A 15,287-nucleotide genomic window follows, 5' to 3' on the forward strand; every position below is an offset into this window, starting at 1 on the left:
TGCCCTGTCTCCTCTGGGGCATCCTGGCTGTTATCGACCTTTCCTCTTGATTTTACATCCCACCCCGGTCTCTTGTTTAGGGCTTGTATGAGGAGATGGGGGCAGGGCTAGTCTGTGTCAGAGCCCCAGAGTTTCAGGAACCACCGTGAGCTGTCAGTGCCAGTCAGGGCAGGTGCTAATCACACAATAACCCTGATCTCAGGCACCATGCTGGGAAAGCCAGTGGCTGTCCCCATTCCCTTCCTTTCCTTAGTGTTGCCCCTGCTTTTAATAGCCTGTCCAGAGCTGGTGAAAACTGAACTCAGGGCCTTTTTATTTAGACAATCACTGTGGGCCACAAAATGTTCTCAGTTTACAGACAGCCTTGTCCCCGAGGCCTCCCGAAGTCTCTGGTTTCAGAAGGACTCTGTTCTCAGGTTAGAAGGAATGCAACCTGCATCTCTCAGCACCCTGAATTTGCATAAATCTTTGAAGCAGCATTGTTGGACATGGCTTGCCTTCCTGGGACTTTAAGGCTGTGAGTTGACTGGTGTAAAATCCAAGTCAAGGGGAGAAAAATGGCTCTCTCCTTTTTTACTTTCTCCCAGCCCTTTTTATTTGGGGCCAGAGAAGTAGCTAAAAATGTCAGACTCACAGTATGCACTGTCATCAACACAATGCAGAGGCTGATATCAAATCCTCCAACCTCGAGATGATACTTTATACTTCCCGGGGCCTTTCGTTAGTGCCCTAGGGAGCATTAACCCTCACGTTAACTCCCTGGGCTGGGCCTGGAGCCTGGGGTTGGTAGAGAAAGCAAATGTGTGTGGGGGCGCACAAAGGCACTGCCTTTCCAATTGGGCAAGTCCTAGACCAATTGTCATAGTTGGCCCAATTATGTATTTCTTCTCTCCACCTCCTCTCTCAATGAACACCTGCCATATCAGTCCCCCATCCCCCAAAAGCCTCCTTAGATCCCAACAGTGTCAACAACCCAGTTGACAGGCTGCACATGTGTGGAAAGCACAAGCAAGCAGACCTCATTCCTCCACTGAATAAAAAAAAAGTACTTCTAGGCTTGAAATGTGATCTCTCATGAGATGCATCTAAGCCTTTGTTATGGGAGTCTGAACTTTGTTGGACTTCTTCACACTTTACGGTTTACTCTTGTTTCTGTTGGATTTATGTGTGGAGACTACGGTGCCATCTGCCAGTATGAAAGCCTGTGAACGCCTTTATCCAACTGTGTGTTAGGGACCATCCATGTGGTACATGCTGTGTCTCTTCCAAGTTGCACTTGGTGTCCCAGCCTTGTGTCCAGTGTCATCTATTGTAGGTAAGGGTTACCAGGATTTGCTAATTGATCGTAGCGCCCTTTCCTAGGGAATATGGACCTGAGCTTTCTCAATGTCTGACTATAGTAGAAGAAGGTCATATATTTACTCCTCTCATTATAAACAGTGCTTCTTATTTATTTATTTTTGCTTTTTAAGATTCGCACTCACAGCATATAGACATTCCCAGTCTACGCCACAGCCACAGCAACGCCAGATCCGAGGTTGGTGACCTACACCACAGGTCACGGCAACGCTGGATCCTTAACCCACTGAGCGAGGCCAGGGATCTAACCTACATCCTCATGGATCCTAGTCAGGTTTGTTTCCACTGTGCCACGATGGGAACTCCCAACAATGCTTCTTAAAATATGGTCTTAGGACCACCTGGCATGAGAATGATGTGGGTGACTTGTTAAACATGCAGATTTTCCAGGCTTCTAGGGACTCATTCCCTCAAAACCATTCTAATTTGTTTAGGAAATACTGTAATGTTTCTATGTTCCTGCTCCTAAAATCTCTACTTCCCATTTTTGATCATATTAACTCTTACAAAGCAGACTGGCTAGACACAGGCTGCCTCTTAAACCCCAGTAAAATCTTTATCTCTATAAACAAAGGAAAACAAGTTCCCGAAGGTTCTCATTGTAGAGGGGAACAGGCCATAAACATGTTTAAATGCCTGCCCTCAATAGTTTCTCCTTTTTGCAACCGGATCTTATTTACCTCCAAGGAGAACTTACTCCACAGCGATGCTTTGGTACCAAGCCCTGTGAGTCTGCATACCCTGGTCTTTGCATCTGACTTTGAAGCCTATAATCTCTCTCCTATGAGAGCTAAGCAGAGGGGCTGGGTTAGAAGTCCAGGGAGCAGAAGTCACACTCATTCAAGATTGAAGTCTGAAGGTCACTGCCATCCATCTGTATATAGAAATCAAAACTGAGTACCTTAATTATGGCAACATGCTTCTCATTCCAATTTGCCATGATTCATATTGGTTTTCCAACCCTCTTTCACTATGTGTAAACCTCAGGAGAATCTGGGCCTCCTCCCAGCATGCTGGAAGATCAAGCAGAATTGAAATGATGGATTTTCCTCTTCCTATTTGTGGGATCATAGTCCAATTACTTAAGTAACATTTCTCTCTGGGCCTCAGTTTCCTTGGTTGTAAAAGGGGAGCAATAATGATAGTATGTAACTCACTGGGATAGTTTAAAGGTAAATTAGATGAGTTTAAACTAAATGGCACATATAAATACTTAACAGATGGTAGCAATTAGATTTGTTTATCAGCATGAGAGGGGGAGATAGAGGGGAAATTAGACACTGGAGGTAGAAACTATACCATGAGGATAGTCTTGGTGGGTGCTGTCACCTGAATGCACCGCTAAGGGAGCTCTTGGCTATGTTTCACATCTTGCAAATCTGATAACCATCTCTGACTTCAGAGATTTTCCAGTTTAGGACAGAAAACACTTAAACATCAAGAATACTGCGTACAACTTTAAAAATAATGAGCCAGAATTCCCGTCGTGGCTCAGTGGTTAACGAATCCGACTAGGAACCATGAGGTTGTGGGTTTGATCCCTGGCCTTGCTCAGTGGGTTGGGGATCTGGCATTGCCGTGAGCTATGGTGTAGGTTGCAGATGCGGCTTGGACCCCAAGCTGCTGTGTCTCTGGCATAGGCTGGTGGCTACAGCTCTGATTTGACCCCTAGCCTGGGAACATCCATATGCCATGGGATCGGCCCTAGAAAAGGCAGAAAGACAAAAATAAAATAAAATAAAATAATGAACAGGTGGAGTTTCCCTGTGGCACAGCAGGTTAAGGATTCAGTGTTGTCACTGCTGTGGTTCAGGTTGATGCTGTGTTGCTATGGCATGGGTTCAATTCCTGGCCTAGGAACTTTTGCATATCATGGGTGTGGCCAAAACAAAAATAATCAACAGATAAATAGACATATATATGCCTCCTACAGTGGCCTGGCCCTCCTCCACTGGGGAGTACAGCCTCATAGGGACAGAGGAAATTGCCAGAATGAAGGACTGGAAGGCATAGGAAGGCAAGGTGCACCAAGCATCTCAGCAGGTGGAGGTGATTTAGGCAGCAGTGTTAAGATCATCTGGTAGAGGAGAGGAAGAAAGCCCCGCCCATCCCCCCCTCCTTATATGTTTTCATACTAAATTGCAAATCAGGTTAAATGCTGCCCTGGTCTTTAAGTCTCAGCTGGGAAAGGGTGACCTATCACACCCAAGGGGCTCCAAATGCATCTTTAAACTGAATCTGGCCTCAGGTTCCTATGATATGTGGATCATAGCACAATAAAAACAGGCAGAAAATGTGGGCTGTGCTTTTTTGTTTTTCTTCTTGAAATGATTACAGACCTAAAATATCTTCTCATTGGGAAGTAAGACAAGACTCCAGTGTGTTTTCTCCGGAGGAATGGAAATGGTGCTTTGAGAAAGCTATCTTACCTGGGTGGAAATTTTCCATCATTCTTTTCCTTGGACTTTTTTTTTCACCTTCAAGATATAGGGTTTATGCTTGTGAGCTTCCACTATGGAGGCCTGGGGAGCTGTCTGCAGGGGCTGTGTTTGGTGCCTTTTTCACTTTAGACCACTGATTTCAAAGCCCTTTATTAAAGAGGCCCTCTTTAATAAAGCTCCAAAGACTCTCTGTGGATTAGACTTTCCTAACCTCCCCCTGGAGGCCTCCTTAATGTTCGACCAGCCATGACAAGGAGCTGGGCCAACCGGAGAACTTCCCAGGTTCCTGACTTTCCCTCTAGTGCCTGCTGGCAACCCGTGAACTCTACCAAAGTGGTTCTCACGTGTCTTACCTTCCAACTCCGTTTGTCAAACAGCAGTTGGACAAGGGAAAGGTCAGCACTTCATGTTCTGAGCACTTAACTTTAATTATTTCTTAAAGTGGACACAGTCCAAGAGGTTTTCAAGTCAGCTCTTAAATGTAAGGGAAGGGGGGGTTCGGTCATCCCATCAGGAATAAAAACTCGGTGCCTGGTTCTCCTACCTTCTTAGCCCAATCCATCCTCACGGACTGCTATATTCTCGTAGAAACTCCACAACTATGCATCTAATCCACAGATCTTTACTGAGCACCTACTATGTGTCAGACATTTATTGAAGGAATAGCTAGGTTTTTCCTTGTGATTTATTTCAAAAATTATGCAATCATGTACTTTTATTATTGTTTAATAACAGAAATGAAATATGGAGTTCCCGCTTTAGCAAAGTGGGTTAAGAACCTGACTGCAGCAGCTCAGGTTGCTATGTAGGCTCAGGTTCTATCCCCAGTCTGGAGTAGTGGGTTAAAGGATTCAGCATTGCTGCAGTTAAGGCTCAGATTCAATCCCTAGCCCAGGAACTTCCATATGCCACTGGTGTAGCCATAGAAAATAAACAAAAACAAAAATGCTCATTGAAAAAACGTCAAGCCACACAGAAGGACACACAAGTGAAAGTTTCCTTATATTACTTCCCAAGGATACTACTGCTCATAATGTGTATAATTCCTCCTATCATATGCTACAATTTGCATTAGTTATTCAAAAACCTCCTTCCTACTTCTCTCCATGTCAGTTTTTGCAGTTACCTTAATTTTTTTCAACCCCTCCTAAGTTTTTCATACACATACCATAGTTTGTATAACTTGCTTTTTCTCATATTGATGAATATTTAAGTTGTCTCCACTCTATTGCTTTACAAATAATGCTGCAAAGAATATTCTTGAATTTATAGCCTTAGGCTCTTTTGTGAGCCTATTTTTGGGATCACTCTGGAAAGGTGGAATTGTTGGGTTTAAGGGTTGAACTTCAAAAAAATTTTTTTTAGATAATTCTAATTTGCTTTCCATAAATATTGGGTTGTTTAAAACCCATTAGTGGCATGTAAGATGTGCACTGTCTTGAACTGATTCCTACACAAAAGTGGAATATATGGGGGCCTTGATGCCCTACCAAATCAGTAATCTATCACTGCTCTTTAAAACTATATTTTTTGGGTGTGCCTGACATGGTGACCAGTAAGATGTGAGGTCATTGTTTTTCAAGGGTAGGGAAAGTGCTTATCTGAACACACACCCCATTTCATGGACTCCCCTGACCTTGTTCCAGTCTCTGCCCTAAGGCCCTCTGGGCCCCCTCTCCCCCCATTTCTGCTTAAGATTCACTATGGCAGGAGGTTTGGGTATAAACAAATAATACAACACAATAGCTGCCCTCAAAGACCTTTCAAACTGAGCTGGGGAGACAGAACACAGATGGCTAAAAAAACAAGCTAAAAATACAAGTCAGTATATAAAAAGCAGCAAATAAATAGTCAGCATCATTACAGCAGTTCAGAGGAAGGAAGGAAAACAGCAAATGAGCTAGGGTGTCTGAGCTCCATGGCAGAGACCTGGTGTAGGATTTCTGGATTATTCTGATGGGGGCTGGGGATGCGCGGGGGAGAGAACCATAAACACCAGGAGTAAGAACCAGTTCACAGGAAAGAGATTCCTGGAGAGAGTGGAAAATAGCCAGGGGAAGTGCCCAGTTCTAATTGGCTAGTTGGAAGTGGGTGCGGCTGAGAGTGCTCAAGATGATTGGAGATAGTTGGCAGAAGTTGTTGATGGTTTGATTTTTGGCATGATGGGGTGTGGGGTGGGAAGGTCATTCAAATTTTGAGAATCTGAGGAAGACTTTCAGCACTCAGAAAACCCTCTGATTTGCAGACAGACAGACAGACACACAATTTTGGCTACATTTCAGGGATTTCTCCCTTCTACCCCAAGTTGAAAAAATTCAAAGTATTCCTAAAAAGTATTCTTCTTTTAGTCAAGCTATCTAGGAAAAAAACAAAAACAAACAAAAAAAACCCAGCCAGGTATATATATATATATATATAGAGAGAGAGAGAGAGAGAGAGAGAGAGGGAAATATATATATATGTGTATATGTGAATATATACATATATATATATAGAAGTTGTTAGGCAATAAGACATAACTATTATTCATTTATTCCTGAAACAGCAAACTGAAGCAGACTGGAAACAGGTGGGTAACAACTTGTTAGGGGCCCGCTGGCATCTCAAACTTCCCCTTCGAGGCTTCAGTTTAGCCAGCGTCAATTGGTGGAGGCAATTCTCTGCCTTTTTCAGGAGAAAGGATCTGACCCGAGGAAAAGCAGGCTCTTGAAAAATCTGCATCAGTGGGATTATTTACGCTTGTATCACTGGAATCCGCTCCGAGATGCGGATTTTTGCTGCCGAAAAGATACTCTTGCTCCCCACCCCCTCCTTTCTTTTTGACAGTCAGTTAATAAAGACTCAACAATAAGCAGCTGCCAGTGATGTCATTTGGGACTTTGTCCACGGAGCTTGTATTTACAAGCTCGGAGCAACCACGGAGCCGCAGCCGCCGGGGGAAGCGGAGTCTCCGCAAACTTGCTCTGAATTCGCTGCAGGAACTTTGTGGCTGCTTTGCTTGGGCTGTTCTGGAAAACTGCGCTTGTTCTCTGAGCCCGGCCTTTTCATGCTTCACAAATAAACAGAGGATAAACTCGAGAGGAAATGTGGAGCTGGGGAGAGTGGTTGCAGTTCCTGTGTTTGTCTCCAGGACTGTGATATGTGTTGACTGCAGAGCTGACTACAAGTAAGACTCAGACAGTTGTTTTTTTTTTTTTTTTTAAATCTTGTAACAGTTTTTCCTATTTATACAGCTTGGTTTCCTTTTAAAGTGAGATGATGATGATGTGTCTGTATTTCTCCCAGCTCTCTCACTGCCACAACAAGTATGCATTTGTTCCAAGTAGTAATTACAGCGTTAAGGTGGACCCGGTAGGTGCACAGGACTCTGGCGTCTGAGAACAGACACAGGAGGCAGATGATAACAAGATACTGAATTCCTGATTCTCATTTGCCCTTGCAGAGAAGTTGAATTTTTTTTTTTTTAATAGAAAGCAACCAACCATACAGAAAACTATTAGGTTGACCTAGGAATTTTAATAGAAAACTCTCAAGACTAATTTTTAATTAACCAGTGTGCTGGAAGGGAACTCGCTTTTGGTCTTTGTCTCTGATCCTTTCTGTGGGTTATAGATTTCTGATATGTGCATATTTTTCACAGGATCTCTTTCCCTCCTGCCTATACCCTCTTGCCAAACACACACACACCTAAGCTCATTCATTCTCAGGGAATTCGAAAGTGTAGACAAATGTTTTGAAATTGAAACCGTTTCTATATGGATTTCTTCTCTGTGAATATCTGGGAAGGTGTTGACCGTTCTGACTTCTGATTTGGGAACCTGAATGAATGTATTACTGGCAAAAAGCAAACTTGGGCACTCAGCTAGATCATGGTGCAAGATCCTCATCCTGGCTTTCACTTTCTTCCCAACTCTTTCAAACTTTCCATACATTCTTTGGGGAATAGGAAGGGTGGACTTCATGTGCAGCTAAGCCTGGACCTGGGCTCCTCATCACAGCTGCCTTGGGCCACCTGGAAGTTCTGCTTCCCAGCCCCATGTATTTGTCTTTCTGTTGCAGAGCTTCTAGCTGCTGGGTTTGCACCTGAGTACCTACAGTTCAGCCCCTTGTGATCAGTAGCAAATCCTGGCTGATGCCTGCCTACCATCCAGTTCCCTGGCTGCGCTGCTGCACAGATTTCCAAGTGGCTGTTAGTCCCTTACCTACTACAAGTGAGCCCCATGACTCACTCCTGGAAACCCCGCTAGTCCTCAACTCAGCTGCTCTGTCACCAGCTCACAGGAGCAGTGACAGCCTTCACTGACTTTCCCTTTTCCTCTGGTCTCAGATTTGTAAGAAGCTGGTGCCTGAAAGCTCCCAAAATATTCAGCTATTTTCCAAGAAGCTCCACGGTGGGCAGCACCTTACTTTGTGTTTGTCAGCTCCAGAATTTTCCATCCGAGCAAACTGTCTTGGATATGGTGTGATATATTACAGCTCAATCCTTCTGTGAAATTTTACTTTAAAAAAGGGATGTGCTATTAAAACAGCTTCCAAAAACTATTAGCCCAAGCTTATCTTTTACAGAAGAAAACCTGAGGCACGAGGAGGGGGAATGAATGATGTGTCCCAAGTCACCCAGTAAGAGGGTGGCTGAAGTCCAGCTGGGAGTTCAGTCTCCTGTGCTCTTCCTGGCATGCGTTTCACATTTCAGTTCTTCCAGGTTATAGAAGAAATAGGACCTGTGTGTGATTCCTAGCCTTCTTGCAGGAGCTGAGCTGTGTAGGTAAAGGTGTGGAGGTGGTCAGGAGAGAACGTTCCTGTTTTGTCTTTGGCTCAGGTATGTTTCTTAACATCTCTGTAGTTCACTATTTTTGCTAGAGAATCGACGGGCACTCTGTGATTATGTGACAGTTGATGGCTAAAGGCAAGCCAGGTGGTTCAGGCAGTGGGTTACTAAAGGAGGCGCTTTGCATCAGGTACAGATTGAGAGAACTGGGAAGGAGGTTCCCAGCTCTTGCATGGTGTGCTTTTGCTTTATTTCTGAGTCTCTATTGACCACACCTTGCTTTTTTTTTTTTTTTTTTTTCTGTTACCCCTCTTTGGGGCCCCTCTTGCCTATAGAAGCTTCTCTTTACTTTTTTTTTTTTTTTCTTTTTAGAGCCTCACGTGAGGCATATGGAGGTTCCCAGGCTAGGGGTTGAATCAGAGCTCCAGCTACCGGCCTACACCACAGCCACAGCCACAGCCATGTCAGATCCAAGCTACATCTGCAACCTATGTCACATCTTGCAGCAATGCCGGATCCTTAACCAACTGAGTGAGGCCAGGGATTGATCCTGCATCCTCATGGATACTAGTCGGTTTCTTGACCCTCTGATCCACAACAGAAACTCCTTCTCTTCACTTTCTCATTGATTCCCCTGCTCCACCCCCACTTCATTCTCCCGCTGCAGCTTGTACCTTCAATGTTAACAGTCTACTAGATTCTACTAACAGGCTCCATCTCTCTCTTCTCTGGAGACTTCCTTGTCCCTGACACCCTGCCTCTGGGATGCGTCTGTAGATTCTTCAAGTGACAATTTTCTTCTTTGGACCTTCCTGGTATTCTGTGCTGATTTTTGCTGTGGGATCTGAAGCTCTTTGCCATATAGTTAAATACCCCTTTCCATCAAAAGCCAGGGCTATGTTTCAATACTTCCTATAATCCATGGCACCTGGTACAGGGTGGTGGTTGGTATAGAAGACTAAATCATGAATAAGTGGATCACTCATTTTAAATACCTCCTTTTCCTGTGTCAGATGCCAGGGCCTCTGCTCGGGGCTGACGAAAAGCTAGTGTAAGTGTGCCAAGTGGCTTGCAATTCTTCATGGCGATTGAAGGCCCTCAGTGCCAGATTCCCCAGCTTGGAAACAAGGCTTTCCTAATATGAGGCCACCAACCTCCCCTGCCTCATTTCTCTTCACCCCCTCTCATGTACTCTGTGTTTGTCCTATAGGTATCTGGCCTGTCTTCCAAGGGTTGGAGGGCAGCATGGCAGGGAAGTTGAGGACTTGGGTTCTGGAACTAAGTCCTGCATGGGCTGGAGTCCTGATTCCACCATTGGCAAGCTTTATGATCTTCATTAATTCACTTGACTTTTCTGTTGCAGCTTTTCATCTTGAAAATGTGGCTAGGAGAGGTGTCTCCCTCATGGGAATAGGGGAGTGATCAAATAAATTTGATATAGCTAAGACACTTAGCACAATACCATATGTAGATTAAAAACTAATTAGTATTAGCTATTGTCATTTTAAATTACCTGCCTTGCGGAGGTCCATGTCCCATCCCAGACTTAATGAATCAGCATCTCCAAGGAGAGATTCAGATCCAGACATAGTTGAAAAGTCCCTCAGATAATTCAGGTGGGAATTCTCTGTCTCCATTATTAGGAGCTGCTTTCTGTTATCTAAACATTAGAGGGGGCTTATATGTTCTTCAGTGCCTGTGCATCTTTACACTCTTGCTTATGGCAACTCCCCATCCACCCAATTTATCCTCCAGGCATTTGCCAAATTTGTAATTCCATGCTTAGCTAAGCATCTGGCACAGAGCAAGTTCCCAATACATGAGAAAAAAAAAAAAAATGCGTGCTTGATAGGTACTCTAAGAGAAGATGTAAAATTTCTTTCCCATAATTGCTACTGAGTAATGACTTTGTACCAGGCACGTTTCTCAATTCTTTGCTATCTCATTGTGATCATTAGACTCATTTTCCATGCAGGGATTCTGAGGTTCAGAAAGGTGAGATCATGTGCAAAGGTCACCTGGGCAGTAAAAGAGGCAGAGGCAGGATTAGAACCCTGATCCTGTACTCCTTATGGCTCTCGGAAAGTGTGGACGGCAGTTTTTTTCATGAGCTTTGCCTGTGGCGGAACTTTGACTTTTTTTTTTTTTTTTTTTTTCCCTTGTCTTCGTCCTGGACCGATGGTGCTGGCAGAACAGCAGATCAGATAAACACTTCCAGGTGCCAACTGACTGAAGTGGTGATTCACATTTTCTAGTCTTTCAGAAGTGTCAAAATCCATGCCCAGTCCTTTGCTATTTTTGTTTTTCTTTTCGTCTCAGACATGAATCCCCTTGCGGGTTGGCCCAAGTTGACGGCTAAACATCAAGATTATTTGCCTGCTTGGTATGGGTATTGATAGGCTGAGTCAGCTTGGTCAAGAGTGTAATCAAGAGGGCTTAGGTTAACAAAAAAAGAAAGAAAGAAAGAACGGTTGGCCATTTGGTTGATCCTAGAAGGGTTTACTGAGGGAAGTGGTAGTATTATTTTGTGACAGTGGTTGTAATAGCCAGAATGGTTGAGGCTGAACACTGTCAAGCCATAGAACTCATTATGTACAAGATACCTTAGAGCCTTGTTTTTCTCTCTTCTCTAATTCTACAAAGTTTAATGCTTTTGGAATTTTGGATTCCCAATTGTGCTTTCTTTATAGATGAAATAATAAATCTCTCAGATACATGGAACATTAGCCCCAACATTGACTCTGCCCCAATACATACTTGTCTAATGAAGTGTGTCATGTCATTTTGGAAGCCTCGATTACACAAGGTACATCCCAGTAGTTACATTAATTAATCTGGATATTTTCAGGGCAAGAAACCAGATCTCTCCTCTTAGAAATAAACTTTCTGGATTAGTGATTCCTTTGAGTAGAATTTGAATGCACTCTAAGAACTCAATGGACTTAGTTTAAGAAGAAAGTTCCAAACACATTTTGGAATAGGAACTTGGATGATAACATGGCAGATCAATATTATGGTGTTGAAAAACCAGCCGTTAGTTCTGAAACATGGGAACAAGTGTTACTGTCGTGATACATGCCTGACAAACTCTTCCACGAAGGGTCCTTGCTTCATTTGGCAGATTGAATCTGGAAACTTGGAACACTGATCCAGGCCTGTTCAAAAGCTATGTCCTGAATGGGTTCCATTCTCAGTGCTGCTCTGTTTTTAGAAACCAAAAAACAGGGAGTTCCCATCATGGCTCAGCAGAAATGAATCTGACTAGCATCCATGAAAACTCAGGTTCAATCCCTGGCCTCACTCAGTGAGGATCCAGCATTGCCATGAGTTGTGGTGTAGGTTGAAGATGCAGCTCGGATCCTCCGTTGCTGTGGCTGTGGTGTAGGCCAGCAGCTGTAGCTCCAATTTGACCCCTGGTCTGGGAGCCTCCATATGTCATTGGTGTGGCCCTAAAAAGACAAAAAAATAAAAAAAAATAACATGCTCATAATTTAGAAAGCCAAATAGTACTAAAATAACTATATGAAAACTATACCATACATATTTAGTATGTATATCACTTGACATATATTAAGTGATAGTACTGAAATGTTTATATAGAGAGAGTAATAGTCCTCTGAACCACCCTCCCCACCCAGTTTCCCAGTCCTACTTCTCAGAGGATTTTCTTTTACCTACCTTTTATGCAATATTTTAAAATTGTTCTCTATGTCTATTTATAATGTCAAATTATTTATCATTTATTTTCTATTATGACATATTACAATATATATTTCTTAAACCCTCTATACCGTCCCTATCCTCCGATGAAATTATATCATAATTTCGATTAGATGGGTATTCGGTGCTTATTTTTATCATGATTGTAAATAACATTTACTGTTGAGAGAAATTATTATACCATTTCCTTTCTGTCAAAAATCTTTCCTAAAGTTATTAACTGCCTCTTTTTAAAAACTGACTTGGTTTTCTAGGAATGTATAGGTAAATTTTCCCACTTGTTCTAACAGCCCTTTGACAAATGTGTCAAACCATAACTTCATAACTTACTTTTAAAATATTCTTTTTGTATGAGTAGTTAAATTTTAAGTTGCCATATGCTTTTATTTATTTATTTTGGTCTGTTGTCAAGCGGGAGAGGTTAATTATTAGTTGTGCTTTATCAGAAGCAATTTAAAAGGCCTGTCTTCAACATTTCTTTTAGTCTAATAATAGTGTGGGGAAATGGAGAAAAATAATCTGGTATATAGTAGCTTGTAAATAACATTCATAATTTAGTTTTACGGTTCCATGAATACTCAAGACATTTTAGTGTAGCCTTTGTTTCTAAGTACCTCTGACATCTAACATAGCTTCATCAGAGGAAAGCAAATGATGCTTGATGTAATGTTATTTTATGAATAGCTAAATGAATAGCCCACTTGAAATGACGACATTTGTTTCTTCCCTTTCTCGTTTTCTTTTCACTCTTTCAGCCCAGATGTGCATAATCAGGAATGTGAGATACTTTATTCCTAGGAGTAGTTAAAATGGTTTACTTAAAATAATTTGAAAGAGACTGTGTTTTTGGAGATTGCCAGTAGAGGGCCTTATCAAACTGACTAAAATTTCACATACAGCCCAACCACAACAGGTATCTCCTGAACAAAGCCGTTGTTTTTAGGGTACCTGCTTCATAGCAGTAAAACCACCAAAGTCATTTTTGCAAGTGCATTGTTTTTCTTTCTACCTGAAGAAATTAGTTGTCTTAACTTTTCATTTTCATTGGTAAGGAAAATTGGAGAATTCAGATCAATCATAGCCCATCTACCAAACCAGGATCTGGGATGCCCAATCATAAAATCTGTACATGGCCTTTCTTTTGGAGTTGGAGCCCTGGGCTTTGAGCCTTGTGGGGAAACTTAATATTAGATGTTGAATATGGAGAAAAGAAATGATGGTTTCTCTATCCCAGGACAATTTTTACTTGCTTCCTACATTGGAGAGAGCCCGATTCTAACCAAAAAGGTGTTTTTCTTTCCTTTGCCTGGACCAGAATCTTCTCATTCTCTGATATACCCTCAGTTTGAACATAGGGAAAGAGAGTCAAGAGAAATTGTGAGAACTGGAGAGCATTAAGTTCTCCTTCCTGCCATATTGTGTTGATGGAAGTGTTGTGGGGACCTGAGCTGACTTTTCTAGAGTCATCTAGCAGGTTAGCATGGAACTCTTCTCTTCCTGGCTTCTCCAGCTCCCCCAAATCTCTCCTTTTAGACAGTTCATCCTCAATGAGACAACTCCTGCTTAGCCTGAAAGGCCCTTCCTCAGGAAAGCTCTCCCTACTTGTTCTAGACTCTGATAGCTTCAAGCACTTGTTTTGCCTAGAATGTAGCTTCAAGCACTTGTTTTGCCTAGAATGTATCACTAGTGTGATTAAATATATAGTCCCCTATTGGATTAAGAATGTCTCCCCATCTAGGGGCTCTAGTTCCATGAAGGCAGAACCCATGTCTATCTCATTTATTATTGTAGCCTGAACACTTACAACAATGGCTGGTAAATAGTAGGTGTCCCCTAAGTGAATAGATGGGTATAGGCAAATTAACAGATGTGTTTTATCCTCTCCACTCCTAATGCTTCTGAAAACATTCCTTTTTATAACTCAACTGATGACATTCAAATCTAATGGCATTCAGAATTCTATGGATTTAGGGCACCAAGGCAAGACACTTCTTTTTAGCTAACTTTCTCTGAATGAGTGAGTGTCTATTTTGTGTAATCATCAATACTTATGGCATTTGTCAATGGGGCCATATGGGTATGAGAGTCAGTGAAAAAGAGGATGGACAAGGACTCTTTGCTTCTCTCATTGATGAGGACAAGGGAGTGGGAAGAAGAAGATATTTTGAACTGAATAATGCATCCCTTTAGCTTTCCCTGGTTGGGCTGATGATTTTCTGGATTCCCTTTCCCTGGAGGCTGCATTGGACACTAGAAAGACCAGGATCTTTGGGGTCAGTTCGTACAGACAGAGTAACAAAACAAATAGCCGCAGCTCATGTCCAAGTGGCATGTACCCTTAGATACACCTGGGTTCCAGCCTATGGTCTGATCTCCATTGATTTGGGGAGAGTTACTTCATTTCCTATGCTCCTCCATAAAGTGTGGTAATATCAACGATCATATCACCTAATACTGATTAAGTGCATGTGACATATCTGGCCCTGCTGTGCTTTCTATTGTCTCATTTAATCCTCCGAACAACCCTCTGAGTTAGACATTCCTATTAATTCTATTTCATCAGTGAGAAAACCAAGGTGCTGAGAGGTTCATTTGTTTCAGATTGCACAGTAAGACTATGAGCCAGATGTTGAGATTATATTACCTCCTTATCATTGTGAGGATTAAATGAGATAAAGTAGCCACACAAAGTCAGACTTGCAATATGTGGTGGTCCTTACCATCGTTATAGGGTCCTTATCGTTGAAGACATGGTGGGCCCTTGTATGCAGTGGATTGTTGAAGGGAAATGAGAGGGCTGACATCAGCACCATGTGACTTGTTGTTTCAGCCCAAGGCCAATTGTCAAGAACCCCATTTACTGGGCATTTTGGCACATACCAGTAACTGCAGCCCCAAAGAGCTACCAAGGAGACTGCCCACCCCTATTTCTCCTGGGCTGTGAATACATTTATCATGTTCTTACCATGTGGGCCTATTTTTCATTATTTGACACCTTG

The 15,287-nt window shown here is 42.5% G+C and overlaps 1 protein-coding gene across 8 annotated transcripts in view; it reads left to right on the forward strand.

Annotated features, from left to right (window-relative positions):
* Positions 1-15,287, forward strand: part of NCKAP5 (NCK associated protein 5) — a 1,198,715-nt gene that overhangs the window by 189,798 nt on the left and 993,630 nt on the right. For 2 of the 8 annotated variants that reach the window (XM_085001425.1, XM_085001419.1), the window contains exon 1: positions 6,695-6,966. The exons of the other annotated variants lie outside the window; for them this stretch is intronic. The gene's annotated coding sequence lies outside the window, so the exon portion shown is untranslated. Of the gene's footprint in view, positions 1-6,694; positions 6,967-15,287 lie in introns of those variants that run through there. 8 annotated transcript variants of the gene reach the window in all.

This window comes from Sus scrofa, chromosome 15 (assembly GCF_054392235.1).
Source record: "Sus scrofa isolate SSC_HxYL_T2T_F1_AM1 chromosome 15, Sscrofa_HxYL_maternal_Yorkshire_Landrace_v2.0, whole genome shotgun sequence".
NCBI lineage: Eukaryota > Metazoa > Chordata > Mammalia > Artiodactyla > Suidae > Sus > Sus scrofa.